Genomic DNA, 18,778 nt, shown 5'->3' with positions numbered 1-18,778 from the left:
GCGGCTGGGCCCGTGAGCCGTGGCCGCTGAGCCTGCGCGTCCGGAGCCTGTGCTCCACAACGGGAGAGGCCACAACAGAGGGAGGCCCGCATACCACAAAAAAAAAAAAAAAAAAAAAAAAGAAACTGACAAACCTGATGCCTTTTTATTACTATAATAATATGAGAGCTGCCCAGCTGCATCCTACAGCCGTTATTTTGATATAGCAAATTTTCTTAGTTAAGTACCTTCTGATATGAATTTCTAAAAATAGACTGAATCTAATTGGCATACTATTACATAAGACTTAACTTAAGTCTTATGTAATTCAATATAGGGCAATTCAAATATAGGGTAAAATACTGTAAATTTTTTTTTTTATATGCCTGTGTAATACGTTGCATCCCTACAGGGCATATGTCTGGTTAAGACATGATTCTGTAGGATGCTGCTCTAGGTCCTTTTATCTTGACTATAATAGTCGGGAAGGATCCAGCTAGTAGAGGTTTCTGTATATTATAATACCAAGAACTCTATGGAGATGTTATCAATGGTGCATTGAGAAGGCTAAGCTCACAGTATGTATGAGAACTATGCGGGGACAGGGTTTTCTTTTCCCCATATCCTCTTTCCTTCGTTTATCTCAGTTAGGTAATTGCATGTGATTTTATTTATTTGTATTATTTATTTCTTTTAAAAATTTATTTTTTTGAAGTATAGTTGATTTACAGTGTTAATTTCTGCTGTACAGCAAAGTGATTCGGTTATACATATATATATACATTCTTTTTCATATTCTGCAAGTGATTTTAGACAAGTGCTAAGGCCATAACTGCTGTTTTGTGGATTGGTATATTGAAATTACTTGTGAAGTAGGAGTGTTTTAAAATTAATAATAGTTAAGGCAGTAATGTGTATATATGGATGTTCCAGTACCTATGAAGTGCCCAGTGAGCCTCTTTCCAATTGTATCCTTCTTCCTCCTCTGCTTCCAGGAATAATTACAATCTTGAATTTTGTGGTTAACATTTCCTTACTTTTCTTTACAGGCTTACTTTCTATGTTCTCATATAATATATAGCTTACATTCACATGTTTTTGACATTTGTATGAAAGGAAACATATTGTATGTATCCTGAGACTTGCTTTGTTCACCTTTAATTTTAGATTTATTCATATTGATGCATGTAATTATAGTTCATTCATTTGTTCTTTGAGCATTTGGTAGTTCATCTCTCCTTTTGGTAAAAATTTGAATTGTTTCTAGTTTTTCTTTTCCTTGCTGTTAAAAACAATGATCTAATAAATTTATACATGTCACCTGGTGAATATGTACATGCAAAACTCTCTAGAGTATAATCTTTGGAGTGGAAATTGATGGGTCATGGGACATGCGGATTTCCATTTTTCTAGATTTTTTTTGCTAGATAATTGTTTTTTGCTAGACAATTTTTTGCTAGACAAATTGTTTTCCAAAGTAGTCATATTAATTTATACTCTCACCGATAGTGTATCAAAAATTCCCTTTGTGTCAGCACTTCTTATTGTTTGCTTTTTAATTTTTTTGTCAGTTTGGTACATTTAAAATGGAATCTCATGGTTTGATTTACATTTTCCTGATTACTAATGAGAATAGAGTTCCTTTTATAATTTTGTATTTGTATTTCTGCTTCTGTGAAGTGTCTGCTTGCTTTTTGCCCATTTTTCTAATAGGTTTTTCTTTTTCTTATTATTTGTACGTTTTCTTCTTTAACTCCTTTGTGGATTATACGTGTTGCAAATCACTTCTCCTAGTTCTTAATTTTAAAGTAGTTGAATTTATCAATCTTTTCCTTTGGGATCCACGTTGCTTTGTCCTGTTAAAAAAAATTCTTCCTTGTCTGGAGTTCATAAAGAAATTCACCTATGTTTTCTCACAGAAAATTTGCAAGTTTTCCTCTTTTTATTTATATCCTTGAATTTTATTTTTTTCCGTATGAAAAACCATTTGTTCCAGCACAATTTACTGCCTGGTCCTTCCTGTTCCTCTATTTCTATCACATATGATGTTTGTACCTATGCATAGAACATATACGTATGTCCTTGGACTGTCTGCTGAGATCTATTTTTCTCTTCCTCTGCTAATATCACACAGTCACATTTGGTTACAAAATACTAAGCATTATTGCAGCAATAAATAACTGAATAGCCTCTTTAAACAATTCCCTCCTTTGTAGTCTTTAGAAAAGTTTGCACGAAATTAGAATGGTTTGTTCTTTGAACATTTGGTAGAAACTTGCCTGTAAAGCCATCTGGGTATGAAGATGCTCAATTACTGATTAAACTCATTTTGTTAGAGGAATTTTCAGGTTGGTATAGTGTTAATATTCTTTTACATTTTCATTCTCTGTTGCATCTGTAGTGTGTTCTTATTTTAATCACATTTTAGTTTAATTGTGCTTTCTCTTTCTCTTTCTTTTTTTCCCTTGATTAATATTGCTAAGATTGTCAGTTTAGTATTCTTTTTAAAAAACCAACTTATGGCTTATTTAGTTTTCTTTATTATACCTTTATTGTCTATTTAAATTAATCTTTGTCCTTATCATCTTTATTTGAATTTCTTTGAGCTTATTATATTGTTCTTTTTCTTTCTTTTTCTTTTTTTTTTTTTTTTTTTTTGTGGTATGCAGGCCTCTCACTGTTGTGACCTCTCCCGTTGTGGAGCACAGGCTCCGGACGCACAGGCTCAGCAGCCATGGCTCACGGGCCTAGCCGCTCCGTGGCATGTGGGATCTTCCCAGACCGGGGCAAGAACCCATGTCCCCTGCATCAGCAGGCGGGCTCTCAACCACCGCACCACCAGGGAAGCCTTCTTTTTCTTTTTTTAAAATTGAAGTATAGTTGATTTGTAATGTTTCAGGTTACAGTAAAGTGATTCAGATATATGTGTGTGTGTATATATATATATATATTATATATATATTATTATATATATATAATATATATATGCTCTTTTTCAGATTCTTTTCCATTATAGGTTATTACAAGATATTGAATATAGCTTCCTGTGCTGTACAGTAGGTCCTTGTTATTTATCTGTTTTATATATATTGTAGTGTGTATCTGTTAATCCCAAATTCCTAATTTATCCCTATATCGTCTTTTTTGATGACTTAAATTGGATGCTTAGACTACTGTATTAGTTTTTAGCCATTCTTATTTAGTAATATAATCATTTCTGACTACTCATTTATCTCAAAGTACCGTTTTAGCTGTATCTCACAAGTTACAATATGTGGGAATTTTCTCTTTTGTTTAGTTATAAGCATTTTCTCATTTCATGTGATTTCTTTTTTGACCTTTTATTTCTTCAACAACATTCAACACAGATTTTTTTGTGTACCTACTATGTGACAGGGTCTTTTCTATAGCTTGGGATATATCAATTAAAACAAATACACAGAAGGACAGAGATTTTTATGGTAGTGAGGTGATTAGTACCTGCCCATATATCTTCAGCTTATCTTTGTGGGGGGGTCACTTGCAGACAGTTTCTGTACATGCTGATGTCTTCCTGCATCTCTCAGCCTGAGGATGTTCTTTAGTCACAGAAGCAAGCTTGGCCATGTGGGAAGTCTAGAAATACTGTAGAGTTAGTGCTCAGGGATATGGGATGAGTCTGAACCACACCTCACCCAGTCTTTCTGAACTGTGTGGGATGGAGCCTGTTTTTCCAGTGGTAAGCTGCTCAGTATCACATACTATATTGACTTTCTTCACTTTCCTCTCTCACTTCCCAACCCCTCACTGTGCTTTCTGGTATTGTCTTTCAAATGAACTTCTTGCATGCATATCTTTATTTCAGGGTCTGGTTGAAACAAACATTTATGAAGGTTACATTCTGGAGGGGGAGATGAGAAACAGTAGATGTAATAAATAAGTAAATTACACAATATTTTACAAGGGGGTAAATACTATGTGAAAAGAAAACGGTAGAGCAGGGTAAAGAGTTATTTGGAGAGATAGATGAGGGTTTGCAATTTTATGTATTTATTTATTTAGCTCTGCCTTCCAGGTCATTTCTAAGACCCTCTTCCCCACCTGGAACCAGATGCTGCTGTTAAATGACTTGGTGCTTTATGGAGAAGCTTCCTGTGCTGTACAGTAGGTCCTTGTTATTTATCTGTTTTATATATATTGTAGTGTGTATCTGTTAATCCCAAATTCCTAATTTATCCCTATATCGTCTTTTTTGATGACTTAAATTGGATGCTTAGACTACTGTATTAGTTTTTAGCCATTCTTATTTAGTAATATAATCATTTCTGACTACTCATTTATCTCAAAGTACCGTTTTAGCTGTATCTCACAAGTTACAATATGTGGGAATTTTCTCTTTTGTTTAGTTATAAGCATTTTCTCATTTCATGTGATTTCTTTTTTGACCTTTTATTTCTTCAACAACATTCAACACAGATTTTTTTGTGTACCTACTATGTGACAGGGTCTTTTCTATAGCTTGGGATATATCAATTAAAACAAATACACAGAAGGACAGAGATTTTTATGGTAGTGAGGTGATTAGTACCTGCCCATATATCTTCAGCTTATCTTTGTGGGGGGGTCACTTGCAGACAGTTTCTGTACATGCTGATGTCTTCCTGCATCTCTCAGCCTGAGGATGTTCTTTAGTCACAGAAGCAAGCTTGGCCATGTGGGAAGTCTAGAAATACTGTAGAGTTAGTGCTCAGGGATATGGGATGAGTCTGAACCACACCTCACCCAGTCTTTCTGAACTGTGTGGGATGGAGCCTGTTTTTCCAGTGGTAAGCTGCTCAGTATCACATACTATATTGACTTTCTTCACTTTCCTCTCTCACTTCCCAACCCCTCACTGTGCTTTCTGGTATTGTCTTTCAAATGAACTTCTTGCATGCATATCTTTATTTCAGGGTCTGGTTGAAACAAACATTTATGAAGGTTACATTCTGGAGGGGGAGATGAGAAACAGTAGATGTAATAAATAAGTAAATTACACAATATTTTACAAGGGGGTAAATACTATGTGAAAAGAAAACGGTAGAGCAGGGTAAAGAGTTATTTGGAGAGATAGATGAGGGTTTGCAATTTTATGTATTTATTTATTTAGCTCTGCCTTCCAGGTCATTTCTAAGACCCTCTTCCCCACCTGGAACCAGATGCTGCTGTTAAATGACTTGGTGCTTTATGGAGACCAGAGGAGTTGATGGGGTCCCTGCCTTTAGTGGTGGTGGAGCTGTATGACAACAATGCAGTGGTGAGTGTCTCTGGGGCAGTGCTAACTATGCTTTGCTAAAAATGCCTCATTCAGTTAACTTACTTTATTTTTTAAAATTGAGATATAATTGACATACAACATTATATTAGTTTCAGGTATATAACAGAATGATTTGATATATGTATATATTGTGACCTGATCACCACATTAGTTAAAATCCATCACCAAACATAGTTACAGGTTTTTTGGTATGTGATAAGAACTTTTAAGATCTATACTTTTAGCAACTTTTAAATATATAATACAGTATTATTTAACGATAGTCACCATGCTGTACATTACATCCTCATGACATTTATTTTATAACGTGGAAGTTTGTACCTTTTGATGACTTTCACCCATCTCGCCCACCCCAGACCCCCAGCCTCTGGCAACTACCAGTCGGTTCTCTGTATCTATGAGGTTTTTTTGTTTATTTCTTTGTTGTTTTAAAAATATTCCACATGTAAGTGATGTCATAACAGTATTTGTCTTTCTCTGACATATTACTTAGCATAATGCCCTCAGGGCCCATCCATGCTGTTGCTAAAGGCAAGATTTCGTTATTTTTCTATGGCTGAATAGTATTCCATTGTATATATATGCCACTTCTTTATAAAGATAAACTTTATCTTTTCATCTGTTGATGGACACTTAGGTTGTTTCCATGTCTTGGCTATTGTAAATAATGCTGCAATGAACATGGGGGTGCAGATGTCATTTTAAGTTTTTTTCTGAAGTTCTTGTTTTTTTCTGAAGTTTTATATTGGGTGATCTGGGTAGGCTTCACTGAGATAGTAGCATTTAAGCAAAGACTAAGGAAGTGACAGATTTAGTCATATGGTTCTCTGGGGGAGGATCATTCCAGCTAGAGATACCGTCTGTGCATAGCCTAAGGGGAAGAAGGGGCTTGGTGTGTTTGAGGGACAGCAAGGACCTCAGTATGGCTGGATGAGCAACATGGAACCTAGGAGGAAAGAAGGATAAAAAGGTACTGGAATCAGCTCATGTGAAGTCTTTTAGGCCATTAGATGCATTTTGGTTTTTACTCTGAGTGAGATGGGGAGCCACTTAGATTTTGTGAAAATGAATGGCATGATTGGCTGTAAGTTTTAAAAGGACCTCTGGGGCTGCTGGGGTGGGAATGGTCTCTAGAGGGCCAACAGTAGCTCAAGATATGTTTAGAGGCCATTGTCATATTTCAGATGATAGATAAAGTGGTTCGCTTGAGAGTAGGTACACCGAAGATGTTGGGTAGTGGTTACTCTCCAAATATTTTGAAGGCAGAGCCAAACAGATTTCCAGATCATTGATCTATGGGATGTGAGAGGGAAGAAAGGGGTCAGGGATGAGTCCAGAATTTGGCTTTAGCTATATACTAGGATGTACAAGGCTGGGGGTGGAACAGGATTGGGGGAGAAAATCTTAGAATGTAACTTTGAGGTGTCAGAATATAGATATTTAAAGGCCCAAGATTGGATGACATCACCACGTGTATGAGTGTGAAGGAAGAGAATAAAGGTCAAAGATCTAAGCCACTGATCACTCCAGCCATGAAGAGATTGGTGAGAGGAGGAGAAATTTGCAAAATAGATCTAGAAGGAATGATCAGAGGAGTAGATTATGGTGTCCTGGGAGTCAAGTAAAGAAGTATTTCAAGGATCAACTGTACTAAATACCACTGAGTAGTCATAATGGATGAGGAATGAGAACTGGACATTGAATTTTTTTCCATTTTTATTGAGATATACTTGACATACAGCACTATATAAATTTAAGATGTACAGCATAACGATTTGACATACATATATTATGAAATGATTAATAAGTTTAGTTGACATCCATCATCTCATACAGATACAGAAGAAAAGAGAAAGAAAAAAATGGTTTTTTCCTTGTAATGAGAGTTCTTAGGATTTATTCTTATACCAACTTTGAAATATGATATATAGCAGTTATACCTCTCCTCTATTCTCTGTGGAGAATTTTCTTCTGGAGCTGTAATTAGACATGTTCTAGACCTTCTCATTTTATTTCCATGCCACTTTACCTCTATTTCACAGTTCACTTTAAAAATTCTGAGGAGCATATAGTTTAATATTTTTAGCTCTGTTTATTTTTTATCTAATTTGCTCTTAACCCACTTGTGTTAGTCAATTAGGCTAGGGTATGCTGCAGAGACATTTAAATCCTAAACTCTTAATGGCTTTAAACATGAAGTTTATTTCTCATTCATGCAAATCCCTCTGACTATCCAGCAGTTTTGTAGAACAACTCCCTTTCACACTGGGATCCAGGAATCCAGTTGGCTTACATGTTGTGGCTTTACCATTTCAACATGGGGATTCAGGGCGTGCCACAGCAGGGAAAGAGAGAGTATGGAGAACTCATGACTGTTTGTAAGTGCTTCAGACCAGAAGGGACACATATGACTTCTGCTAATAGCCTGTTAGCCAGAAATAATCACATTGGCAACAAACAAATTTCAAAGGGGGATGTAAAATTTAGAGGAACACATGGAATAATAATAATGACCTCTGCAAAACTTTTAAATTTCTATGTTAACTTAATGATTTGAATTGCCATATAAATGTATTAGCAATATAAAATTATATGTACAGCCTAATAAATGATTATAAATTTATGAAATGATTATAAATTTATAAATTATACATTCTCTTGTATAACTCCACTGAGGTTAAGAACATTATTAGCACTCTAAAGCTTACCATTTGCCTCTCCTCATCATAATCTTCCCACCTCCAAAGGTAACCATCAACCTGACTTTTACGGTAACCGTATCCTTACTGTTCTTTATAGTTTTCCACTTATAAATGAATCCCTAATAATATAGTTTAGTTTTGCCTATTTTGGATGTGATATATACTATATGTTTTGTTTTGTTTTGTTTTTTGCTTATGTCATGTGGTTCATCTGTGTTCTTGCATGTAGTTGTAGTTAGTTGATTCCATTTGTCAGCTATGGATGGACATTTAGTTTCCCAGTTTTTTGTTTGTATGTTTGTTTGGTTGTTTTGATGTCATGAACAATGCTGCTATAACCATTGTCATATAGTGTCCTAGTATAATGAACATGAATTCCTCTTGAGTACTTATACATTAGTGGAATTGTTAGATCATAGCTAGGGGGTATTTTCCATTCTAATAGTTAAAGCCAAGCATTTCCAAAGAGTGTGTCTTAATTTGTTCTCTTACCAGCTGTATGTGAGAATATGAGATTCCCCTTGCTCTACATGCTTGCCAAATTTGACATTGTCAGACTTGCAAATTTGCCAACTGTGTTTTGGTATGTAATGGGGTGTTATTATGTTTTTACTTGTTACTTCCCTGAGTACTAGTAAGATTGAACACTTTTTGATGTGTTCATTGGCCAACTGTATTGTCTTTTTTTCCAGTTTTATTGAGATATAATTGACATACAGCATGGTATAAGTTTAAGGTGTACAGATTTGACTTACATACATCATGAAATGATTAACACAATAAATTTAGTGAATGTTCATCATCTTATATAGATATAAAATTAAAGAAATAGAAAAAAATTTATTTCTTGTGATGAGAACTCTTAGAATTTATTCTCTCAACTTTCACATGTAACATACAGCAGTGTTAATTATATTTATCATGTTGTACATTACATCCCTAGTCATCATTTATTTATAAGTGGGAGTTTGTACCTTTTGACCACCTTCATTCAATTGCCCCTACCCCATCCCTACCTCTGGTAACCACAAATCTGATCTCTTTTTCTATGAGTTTGTTTGTTTGTTTGTTTTTGAAGTATAATTGACATACAACACTATGTTAGTTCCTGTTACACAACATGGTGATTTGATATTTCTATACATTGTTTAATTATCACCGCAATGTCTAGTTACTATGTCACCATACAAAGATATTACATAGTTATTGACTATGTTCCCCACACTACACATAGCCATATATATATATATACACATATATACGTATATATGATAAATGTATTTTAACAACTCTGCACTTTTTTTTTTTTTTTTTTTTTTTTTTGCGGTACACAGACTTCTCACTGTTGTGGCCTCTCCCGTTGCGGAGCACAGGCTCCGGACTCGCAGGCTCAGCAGCCATGGCTCACGGGCCTAGCCGCTCTGCGGCATGTGGGATCTTCCCGGACCGGGGCACGAATCCGTGTCCCCTGCATTGGCAGGCGGACTCTCAACCACTGCGCCACCAGGGAAGCCCCAACCCTGCACTTTTATCCACCCTTCATGTTTACTGTTTTGGAAGTCATATTTTACGTTGTTTTGTTTTGTGTATCCCTTAACTACTTATTGCAGATATAGATGATTTTACTACTTTTGTCTTTTAACCTTCCTACTAGCTTTATATACGGCCGACTTACTGCCTTTCCTGTATATTTGCCTTTACTACCGAGATTTTTCCTGGTGGGCAGGGCTGGGTTCCAGAGCTAATTAAATGGCATTCCAAAATAGAGCTTGCCAGCACCAATGTCCTCGTAGTAGAACAAGCTCCCCAAAATGGCTGCCACCACTGTCTGTGTCCCTGGGATGAGCTTCCATTGCCTCCTGCCTCTCCGGGAGGCTCTGTAAGGGTACATCTGACCCAGGCTCCTTTCAAATTATTGCTTCTGCCGTGGATCCCAAAGTGTGTGAAGTTTTGTATGCACCTTTTAAGAGTGGAGTCTATTATCCCACAGCCCTCTGGGTCTCCTGAAAGTAAGCCATGCTAGGCTTCAAAGCCAAACATTCTGGGGGCCTATCTTCCCAGTGCAGGACCCCTGGGCTGGAGAGCCAGATGTGGAGCTCGAAACCCTCGCTCTTTGGGGAGAACCTCTGCAGTTGTAAATATCCTCCTGTTTGTGGGTTGTGCACCAGGGTGTATGGGTCTTGACTATACCGTGTTTCCATCCCTCTAACCCATCTCACTGTGGTTCCTTCTTTATAACTTTAGCTGTAGAAGATCTTTTCTGCTAGTGTTTTGGTTTTTCTCATCAATAGTTGCTCTGTAAATAGTTGTAATTTTGGTGTGCCCATGGGAGGAGGTGAGCTCAGGGTTTTCCTGAGCCATCTTGGCTACTCCCCACTGTGTTTCCTTTTTCACTTTTATTTATTTATTTTGTGAACTGTCTGTTCAAGTCTTGTCTATTTTTTAAATAACTAGGTTGTCTTTTCTTATTTCAGCAGTTAAAAAAAATTTTTTAAATCCCTTCTAGATATATGCCCCATGTCAGCTCATTTAAACCTTTGAATAGAGTAAACATGTTTACTTAAGTGTTTTTATCTGAATATTCTAATATCTACTGTCTAAGTGGATCTGATCTTGTTGTTATTTCTACTAACTTTTTGCTCATGGTAGCTTGATTCATCATGTGTTTGTTTGTTTGTTTTTTATTGTGAATTCATGTTCCTTGGGAGCTTATCTGTGGAAATTCTTTCAGATTTTGGTTTTAAGACGTTTTCTTCCAGAGCACTTGAGTTGCCTCCACTCGGTGCCAAGGTGTACTACTAATTCATGACCACTTTAAATTATTGGCTAAGGCTAGTGGGGAGCTGCAGAAGCAAGTAATACGATTTTTGCTCCAGTCCAATTGAGGTTAGTCTTCTGGTTAAGAATTTTCAGGACAGGTGATCATTCTTCCTCAGCCCTAGTGGACGAGGTAATGGAAATGAAATAAGCAGATATCTTTATTTCCTTCTTGTGCAGTATCTTTAAAAAATTCCAGTTTATTCTTTCACTAAGATGTCAGTTCTAGGGGATTTTGCTTTTTGTGAGTCTCTGATACAACTTCCCACTTGGTATAGTCCCTACATTTACCCCTGTTCTTTAGTCACACAGCCTGGTAAGCAAGAAGCTCTGGGCCTCTAGGGGTCAGCAGATGTTCCCATGACAGATGCCGACATCAGCATTTTGTTCCCTATCGGATTCTGCTTCTTGTCACTTTCTCGGCCTCTGAGGATTGCTCTCAATTTCTCGTCAGTTCTTCTATGCCGTTGTAGAGGTTTCTTTTCTATTCTTTCTTTCTGCTCCCTTACCCCACAAGGAATCCAGCTTTTTGAAATATTCTGTACTATGAGGACTTTTCATGAAATCTTATGTTTCTTATTGTGTAAAAATAAGTGAAGTGTTTTTTTTCTTAAATAAGCTATAGATTCAAGATAATCATTATAAAATGTCACTCACCCTTGCCTTATGTTATTTCTTGAATGGGATGGAAATTGTTGGGGTTAATCCTAACAGATTAGAAATGTCCATGTGAGTGGGTCATATGGGCCAGAGGGGAGAATACTTGAAAATTAATAATAGACAGGGAGGGAAGCTGGCTGAGAGGATGCTACCTTCATATTACACTTATTTCACCTTAGATGTCATTAAGAGGAACTAGGAAGGGAAAATATTTTGATTGGTATTGCAAGTGATTTCACAAATTGCCTGCTTAAATTTAAAGATGGAGGAAATTAGAATAGAATTCATTTTGTTTGGAAATAGTGTGTTTAATATATTATTTAAGGTCGATTTAACAAATAATAAAATGTGCACAATTGTCTTACAGATACTGTTGACTAACATGTGAACACTGACTTGCCAGTACAGTGGGTCCCTAATCTATATAATTTAACAACACATAGGAATTATTGGTCTAAAATCTTTTATTATTAATGCAAAATGACCAATTTTGATTTTTGAGTTGTTTTTAGCTAGCAGTTGAAATTTATTCTTATTTTAAAAAGAACATCTCTGGCTGTTTAAATGTTGTTTAAGTTCCACTTTTAAAAATAAATCCATTAAACAGTAAAGTTCTTCATATGTTTTCATCTAAACAAAAACATATAAGGAGAGATTATTTTTTAACATTTATGAAGCACATTTTTGAATCTAGATGCAACTGCTAAAAGATAATTCTGGTATTGTAATTTTAATTGTCCTTTTACTGATTTCTATTTCCTACATTATATAATTTAAATGTTTAATGTATAATATACCTGATTTTTAAGAAACAATTTTACATAAGTGGAAGGCAAGTATATAAACCCTTATTATATAATACCACTTTCATTGCGGGTTAAAAATGGCTAGGCTTGAAGCTCAAGAGCAAATCATCTTTTATAAAAGAAAAATGTATTTTAATGTGATTTAATAATTTCCTTTTTAGTTCCTCATCCACAAATTAAATATTAAATAAAACATTTACTTTGTAACTTAAGTTTAATTTATAAAACATGCCCATAGTATTGTTAAATTTATTATATACTTTATTGTTTTTGGCTGGGACATTCTATGACTTAATAGTTATGCAGTGTTGACTTGTGTATATTATTATACAGATTTTATGGGTAGCACTATCTTTTTTCTTTTTTTTGCGGTACGCGGGCCTCTCACTGCTGTTGCGGAGCACAGGCTCCGGACGCGCAGGCTCAGCGGCCATGGCTCACGGGCCCAGCCACTCCGCGGCATGTGGGATCCTCCCGGACCGGGGCACGAACCCGTGTCCCCTGCATCGGCAGGCGGACTCTCAACCACTGCGCCACCAGGGAAGTCCGGTAGCACTATCTTTTAAAGAACTTTTTCCCTATTAAGAAGTTAAGTGAGTTAAAAATGAATGCTAATATTTATTTAAAAATAGCCAATAAAGCAAAATTTTCCTTTTAGTCGTTTTTTCAATGAAACTGTAATTTTTTAATTACTGGTTTGTACTACTTCAGCCAGGACAAAATGTATTAAGAGTAGAATTTATATAACCAGTGGAAGAGACATTGATAGGAATTTTACCTTCTAAGGACTATTAAGTGTGGAGAAAACTTCCTGATTAAATGTTACTTAAGCTCCACTTTAAAAAATAAATCCATTAAATGATATTCCCTTGGGGCAGAGTGCTAATTGTTCTCCAGTAACCATCTCTCATTCTTCTTTTATAGAAATAACATCCCCCAGCCAAAGTTGTAACTGGGCACACAGCCATACAACTTGATCACCTTTCCCAGCCTCCCTGATAGCCAGACATGAGCTGCAGATACGTCTCTGCCACAAAAGTGTGCGTGCAAGTGATATGTGCAGCATTCTGGTCATATTCTCTGTAAAGAAAATGTCTTGCCCTTCATTTTCTCTTCTTCCTCTTCTGACAGTCTGACATGCAGATAAGGTGTTGCAGAGCTAGTTCTAGACACACACAATAGGGTAGAACCCCAAGGGACAGCAAGACAAGAAAGAAGGACCTGGGTCCTTGGAGACCTTGTGGGACTGAACTTGCCTTTCTATCTACCAGTTCTGCACTGGGACCACCTACCAATTCTAGACTGTTAGAGAAGGAAGAAAAGAACTTCTGTCTTGACTGAGCCGATTGAGCCACTGTTTTTTTTTTTTTTAGATGTTAGGGGTAGGAGTTAATTAATTAATTAATTAATTTTTGCTGTGTTGGGTCTTCATTTCTGTGCGAGGGAGAACTTCTGTCTTGACTGAGTCGATTGAGCCACTGTTTTTTTTTTTTTTAGATGTTAGGGGTAGGAGTTAATTAATTAATTAATTAATTTTTGCTGTGTTGGGTCTTCATTTCTGTGCGAGGGCTTTCTCTAGTTGTGGCAAGCAGGGGCCACTCTTCATCGCGGTTTCATTTTGTTTGGAAATAGTGTGTTTAATATATTATTTAAGGTCGATTTAACAAATAATAAAATGTGCACAATTGTCTTACAGATACTGTTGACTAACATGTGAACACTGACTTGCCAGTACAGTGGGTCCCTAATCTATATAATTTAACAACACATAGGAATTATTGGTCTAAAATCTTTTATTATTAATGCAAAATGACCAATTTTGATTTTTGAGTTGTTTTTAGCTAGCAGTTGAAATTTATTCTTATTTTAAAAAGAACATCTCTGGCTGTTTAAATGTTGTTTAAGTTCCACTTTTAAAAATAAATCCATTAAACAGTAAAGTTCTTCATATGTTTTCATCTAAACAAAAACATATAAGGAGAGATTATTTTTTAACATTTATGAAGCACATTTTTGAATCTAGATGCAACTGCTAAAAGATAATTCTGGTATTGTAATTTTAATTGTCCTTTTACTGATTTCTATTTCCTACATTATATAATTTAAACGTTTAATGTATAATATACCTAATTTTTAAGAAACAATTTTACATAAGTGGAAGGCAAGTATATAAACCCTTATTATATAATACCACTTTCATTGCGGGTTAAAAATGGCTAGGCTTGAAGCTCAAGAGCAAATCATCTTTTATAAAAGAAAAATGTATTTTAATGTGATTTAATAATTTCCTTTTTAGTTCCTCATCCACAAATTAAATATTAAATAAAACATTTACTTTGTAACTTAAGTTTAATTTATAAAACATGCCCATAGTATTGTTAAATTTATTATATACTTTATTGTTTTTGGCTGGGACATTCTATGACTTAATAGTTATGCAGTGTTGACTTGTGTATATTATTATACAGATTTTATGGGTAGCACTATCTTTTTTCTTTTTTTTGCGGTACGCGGGCCTCTCACTGCTGTTGCGGAGCACAGGCTCCGGACGCGCAGGCTCAGCGGCCATGGCTCACGGGCCCAGCCACTCCGCGGCATGTGGGATCCTCCCGGACCGGGGCACGAACCCGTGTCCCCTGCATCGGCAGGCGGACTCTCAACCACTGCGCCACCAGGGAAGTCCGGTAGCACTATCTTTTAAAGAACTTTTTCCCTATTAAGAAGTTAAGTGAGTTAAAAATGAATGCTAATATTTATTTAAAAATAGCCAATAAAGCAAAATTTTCCTTTTAGTCGTTTTTTCAATGAAACTGTAATTTTTTAATTACTGGTTTGTACTACTTCAGCCAGGACAAAATGTATTAAGAGTAGAATTTATATAACCAGTGGAAGAGACATTGATAGGAATTTTACCTTCTAAGGACTATTAAGTGTGGAGAAAACTTCCTGATTAAATGTTACTTAAGCTCCACTTTAAAAAATAAATCCATTAAATGATATTCCCTTGGGGCAGAGTGCTAATTGTTCTCCAGTAACCATCTCTCATTCTTCTTTTATAGAAATAACATCCCCCAGCCAAAGTTGTAACTGGGCACACAGCCATACAACTTGATCACCTTTCCCAGCCTCCCTGATAGCCAGACATGAGCTGCAGATACGTCTCTGCCACAAAAGTGTGCGTGCAAGTGATATGTGCAGCATTCTGGTCATATTCTCTGTAAAGAAAATGTCTTGCCCTTCATTTTCTCTTCTTCCTCTTCTGACAGTCTGACATGCAGATAAGGTGTTGCAGAGCTAGTTCTAGACACACACAATAGGGTAGAACCCCAAGGGACAGCAAGACAAGAAAGAAGGACCTGGGTCCTTGGAGACCTTGTGGGACTGAACTTGCCTTTCTATCTACCAGTTCTGCACTGGGACCACCTACCAATTCTAGACTGTTAGAGAAGGAAGAAAAGAACTTCTGTCTTGACTGAGCCGATTGAGCCACTGTTTTTTTTTTTTTTTAGATGTTAGGGGTAGGAGTTAATTAATTAATTAATTAATTTTTGCTGTGTTGGGTCTTCATTTCTGTGCGAGGGCTTTCTCTAGTTGTGGCAAGCAGGGGCCACTCTTCATCGCGGTGTGTGGGCCTCTCACTATCGCGGCCTCTCTTGTTGCGGAGCACAGGCTCCAGACGCACAGGCTCAGTAGTTGTGGCTCACGGGCCTAGTTGCTCCGCGGCATGTGGGATCCTCCCAGACCAGGGCTTGAACCCATGTTCCCTGCATTAGCAGGCAGATTCTCAACCACTGTGCCACCAGGGAAGCCTGAGCCACTGTATTTTTGAGTCTCTTATAAATATACCTGTTTAGTCTATATCCTAACAATACATCTAAAAATAAGCTACTACAACTTCTATGTCTGTCCTGTTTGGTAAGGTCATCATCACCTTGTGGTTGTTGAGCATTTTAAATATGGCTAGTGAGATTGAGGAACTGAATCTTATTGTATTTAATTTAATTTTCATTCATTTAAATTTAAATAGCCCATGTAGTTAGTGGGTACCATATTGGACAACACAACTCTAAAATTTTAGACATTATGTATACAACTAATAAATGAAATTTTATACATTTATCAGATTAAAGTTTTACAGGGACAAAAACATTGTTTACAAAAATTCTTTTAAAATGAAATAACAGTAGACCCTTGAACAACACAGGTTTAAACTGCGTGGGTCCAATTATACATGGATTTTTTTCACTAAATACATACTACAGTACCACAATATCTGTGGATAGTTGAACCTGTAGATTTGGAACTGCTTATACAAAGAGCTGACTGTAAAGTTATACATGAATTTTTGACTTGATAGACAGTCAGTGCCCCTAACCCCTGAGTTGTTCAAGGGTAAACCGTACAGTTGACATACAATATCATGTTAGTTTCAGGTGTACTACATAGTGATTTGACATTTGCATACATTATGAAGTGATCACGAAAATAGGTCTAGTAACCCTCTGTTTTGGTTATAGTAGCTTACAGTATAGTTTGAAATCATTGAGAGTGCTACTTCCAGTTTTGTTCTTCTTCCTCAAGATTGCTTTGCCTATTTGGGGTCTTTTGTGTTCCCGTACAAATTTTACAATTATCTGGTATAGCTCTATGAAAAATGCCATTGGTATTTTGATAGGAATTGTATTGAATCTGTAGAATTGGATAGTATGGTCAGTTTAACAATATTAATTCTTCCAGTCCATGAACATAGTATATCTTTCCATATTTTGTGTTTTCTTCAGTTTCTTTCAGCAAGGTCTTCTAGCTTTCTGACTACCAGCCTTTACCTCCTTGGTTAAATTTATTCTTGGGTATTTTACTCTTTTTGACACAATTATAAATTGTATTATTTTCTTAATTTCTCTTTCTAATAGTTCATAGTTAGTGTAAAGAAATTCAACATATTTCTGTATATTAATATTTTTATCCTGCAACATTATTGAATTCATTGATGACTTTTAATAGTTTTTAGGTGGTGTCTTTAGGATTTTCTATATATATATTGTCATGTCATCTGCAAACAGAGACAGTTTTACTTCTTCCTTTTTAATTTGGATTCCTTTTGTTTCTTTTTCTTGTCTGATTGCTCTGGCTGGGACTTCCGATATTATGTTGAGTAAAAGTGGCAGGTGTGAGATGCTTGTCTTGTTCTTGACCTTAAAGGAAATGCCTTCAAGTTTTCACCAGTAAGCATGATGTTAGCTAAGGGTTTGTCATACATGGCCTTTATTATGTTGAGATGTGTTCTCTCTATACCCACCTTGTGAAGAGTTTTTATCGTAAATAGATGTTGAATTTTGTCAAAAGCTTCTTCTGATTCTATTCAGATGATCATATGATTTTTAAAAATTTTTTTTAATTAAAAAAATTTCTGTAAAAATTTTATTTATTTATTTATTTATTTACATCTTTATTGGAGTATATTTGATTTACAATGGTGTGTTAGTTTCTGGTGTGTAACAAAGTGAATCAGCTATACATATACATATATCCCCATATCTCCTCCCTCTTGCTTCTCCCTCCCATGCTCCCTATCCCACCCCTCTAGGTGGACACAAAGCACTGAGCTGATTTCCCTGTGTTATGTGCCTGCTTCCCACTAGCTATCTATTTTACATTTGGTAGTGTATATAAGTCCATGCCACTCTCTCACTTCGTCCCAGCTTACCTTTCCCCCTCCCTGTTTCCTCAAGTCCATTCTATATGTCTGCGTCTTTATTCCTGTCCTGCCCCTAGGTTCATCAGAACCTTTTTGTTTTTTAGATTCCATATATTTGTGTTAGCATACGGTATTTGTTTTTCTCTTTCTGACTTACTTCACTCTGTATGACAGCCTCTAGGTCCAGCCACCTCACTACAAGTAACTCAATTTCGTTTCTTGTTATGGCTGAGTAATATTCCATTGTATATATGTGCCACAACTTCTTTATCCATTCATCTATCGATGGACACTTAGGTTGCTTTTCTCTAATGATTAGTGATGTTGAGCATCCTTTCATGTGTTTGTTGGCAACCTGTATATCTCCTTTGAGAAATGTCTATTTAGGACTTCTGCCCATTTATGGATTGGGTTGTTTGTTTTTTTGATATTGACCTGCATGAGCTTCTTGTGTATTTTGGAGATTAATCCTTTGTCAGTTGCTTCATTTGCAAATATTTTCTCCCATTCTGAGGGTTGTCTTTTTGTCTTGCTTATTGTGTCCTTTGCTGTGCAAAAGCTTTTAAGTTTCATTAGGTCCTATTTGTTTATTTTTGTTTTTATATCCATTTCTCTAGGGCATGGGTCAGAAAGGATCTTTCTGTGCTGTATGTCATAGAGTGTTCTGCCTATGTTTTCCTCTTAGAGTTTTATACTGTCTGGCCTTACATTTAGGTCTTTAATCCATTTTGAGTTTATTTTTGTGTATGGTGTTAGGCAATGTTCTAATTTCATTCTTTTACATGTAGCTGTCCAGTTTTCCCAGCACCACTTATTGAAG

General features: G+C 36.1%; 1 long non-coding RNA gene across 2 annotated transcripts in view; it reads left to right on the top strand.

Moving 5' to 3' along the window:
• The first annotated feature begins 5,126 nt into the window (after positions 1–5,126).
• The window catches only part of LOC102975512 (uncharacterized), a 490,990-nt gene continuing 477,338 nt past the window's right edge, over positions 5,127–18,778 (top strand). For both annotated transcript variants that reach the window (XR_008618890.1, XR_002891078.2), the window contains exon 1: positions 5,127–5,254. This is a non-coding gene — a long non-coding RNA (uncharacterized lncRNA). The remainder of the gene's footprint in view (positions 5,255–18,778) is intronic.

Source organism: Physeter macrocephalus, chromosome 12 (assembly GCF_002837175.3).
Source record: "Physeter macrocephalus isolate SW-GA chromosome 12, ASM283717v5, whole genome shotgun sequence".
In the NCBI taxonomy this organism is placed as follows: domain Eukaryota; kingdom Metazoa; phylum Chordata; class Mammalia; order Artiodactyla; family Physeteridae; genus Physeter; species Physeter macrocephalus.
Note: the sequence above shows the minus strand (reverse complement) of the source record. Positions and strands in the feature narration are given on the sequence as shown.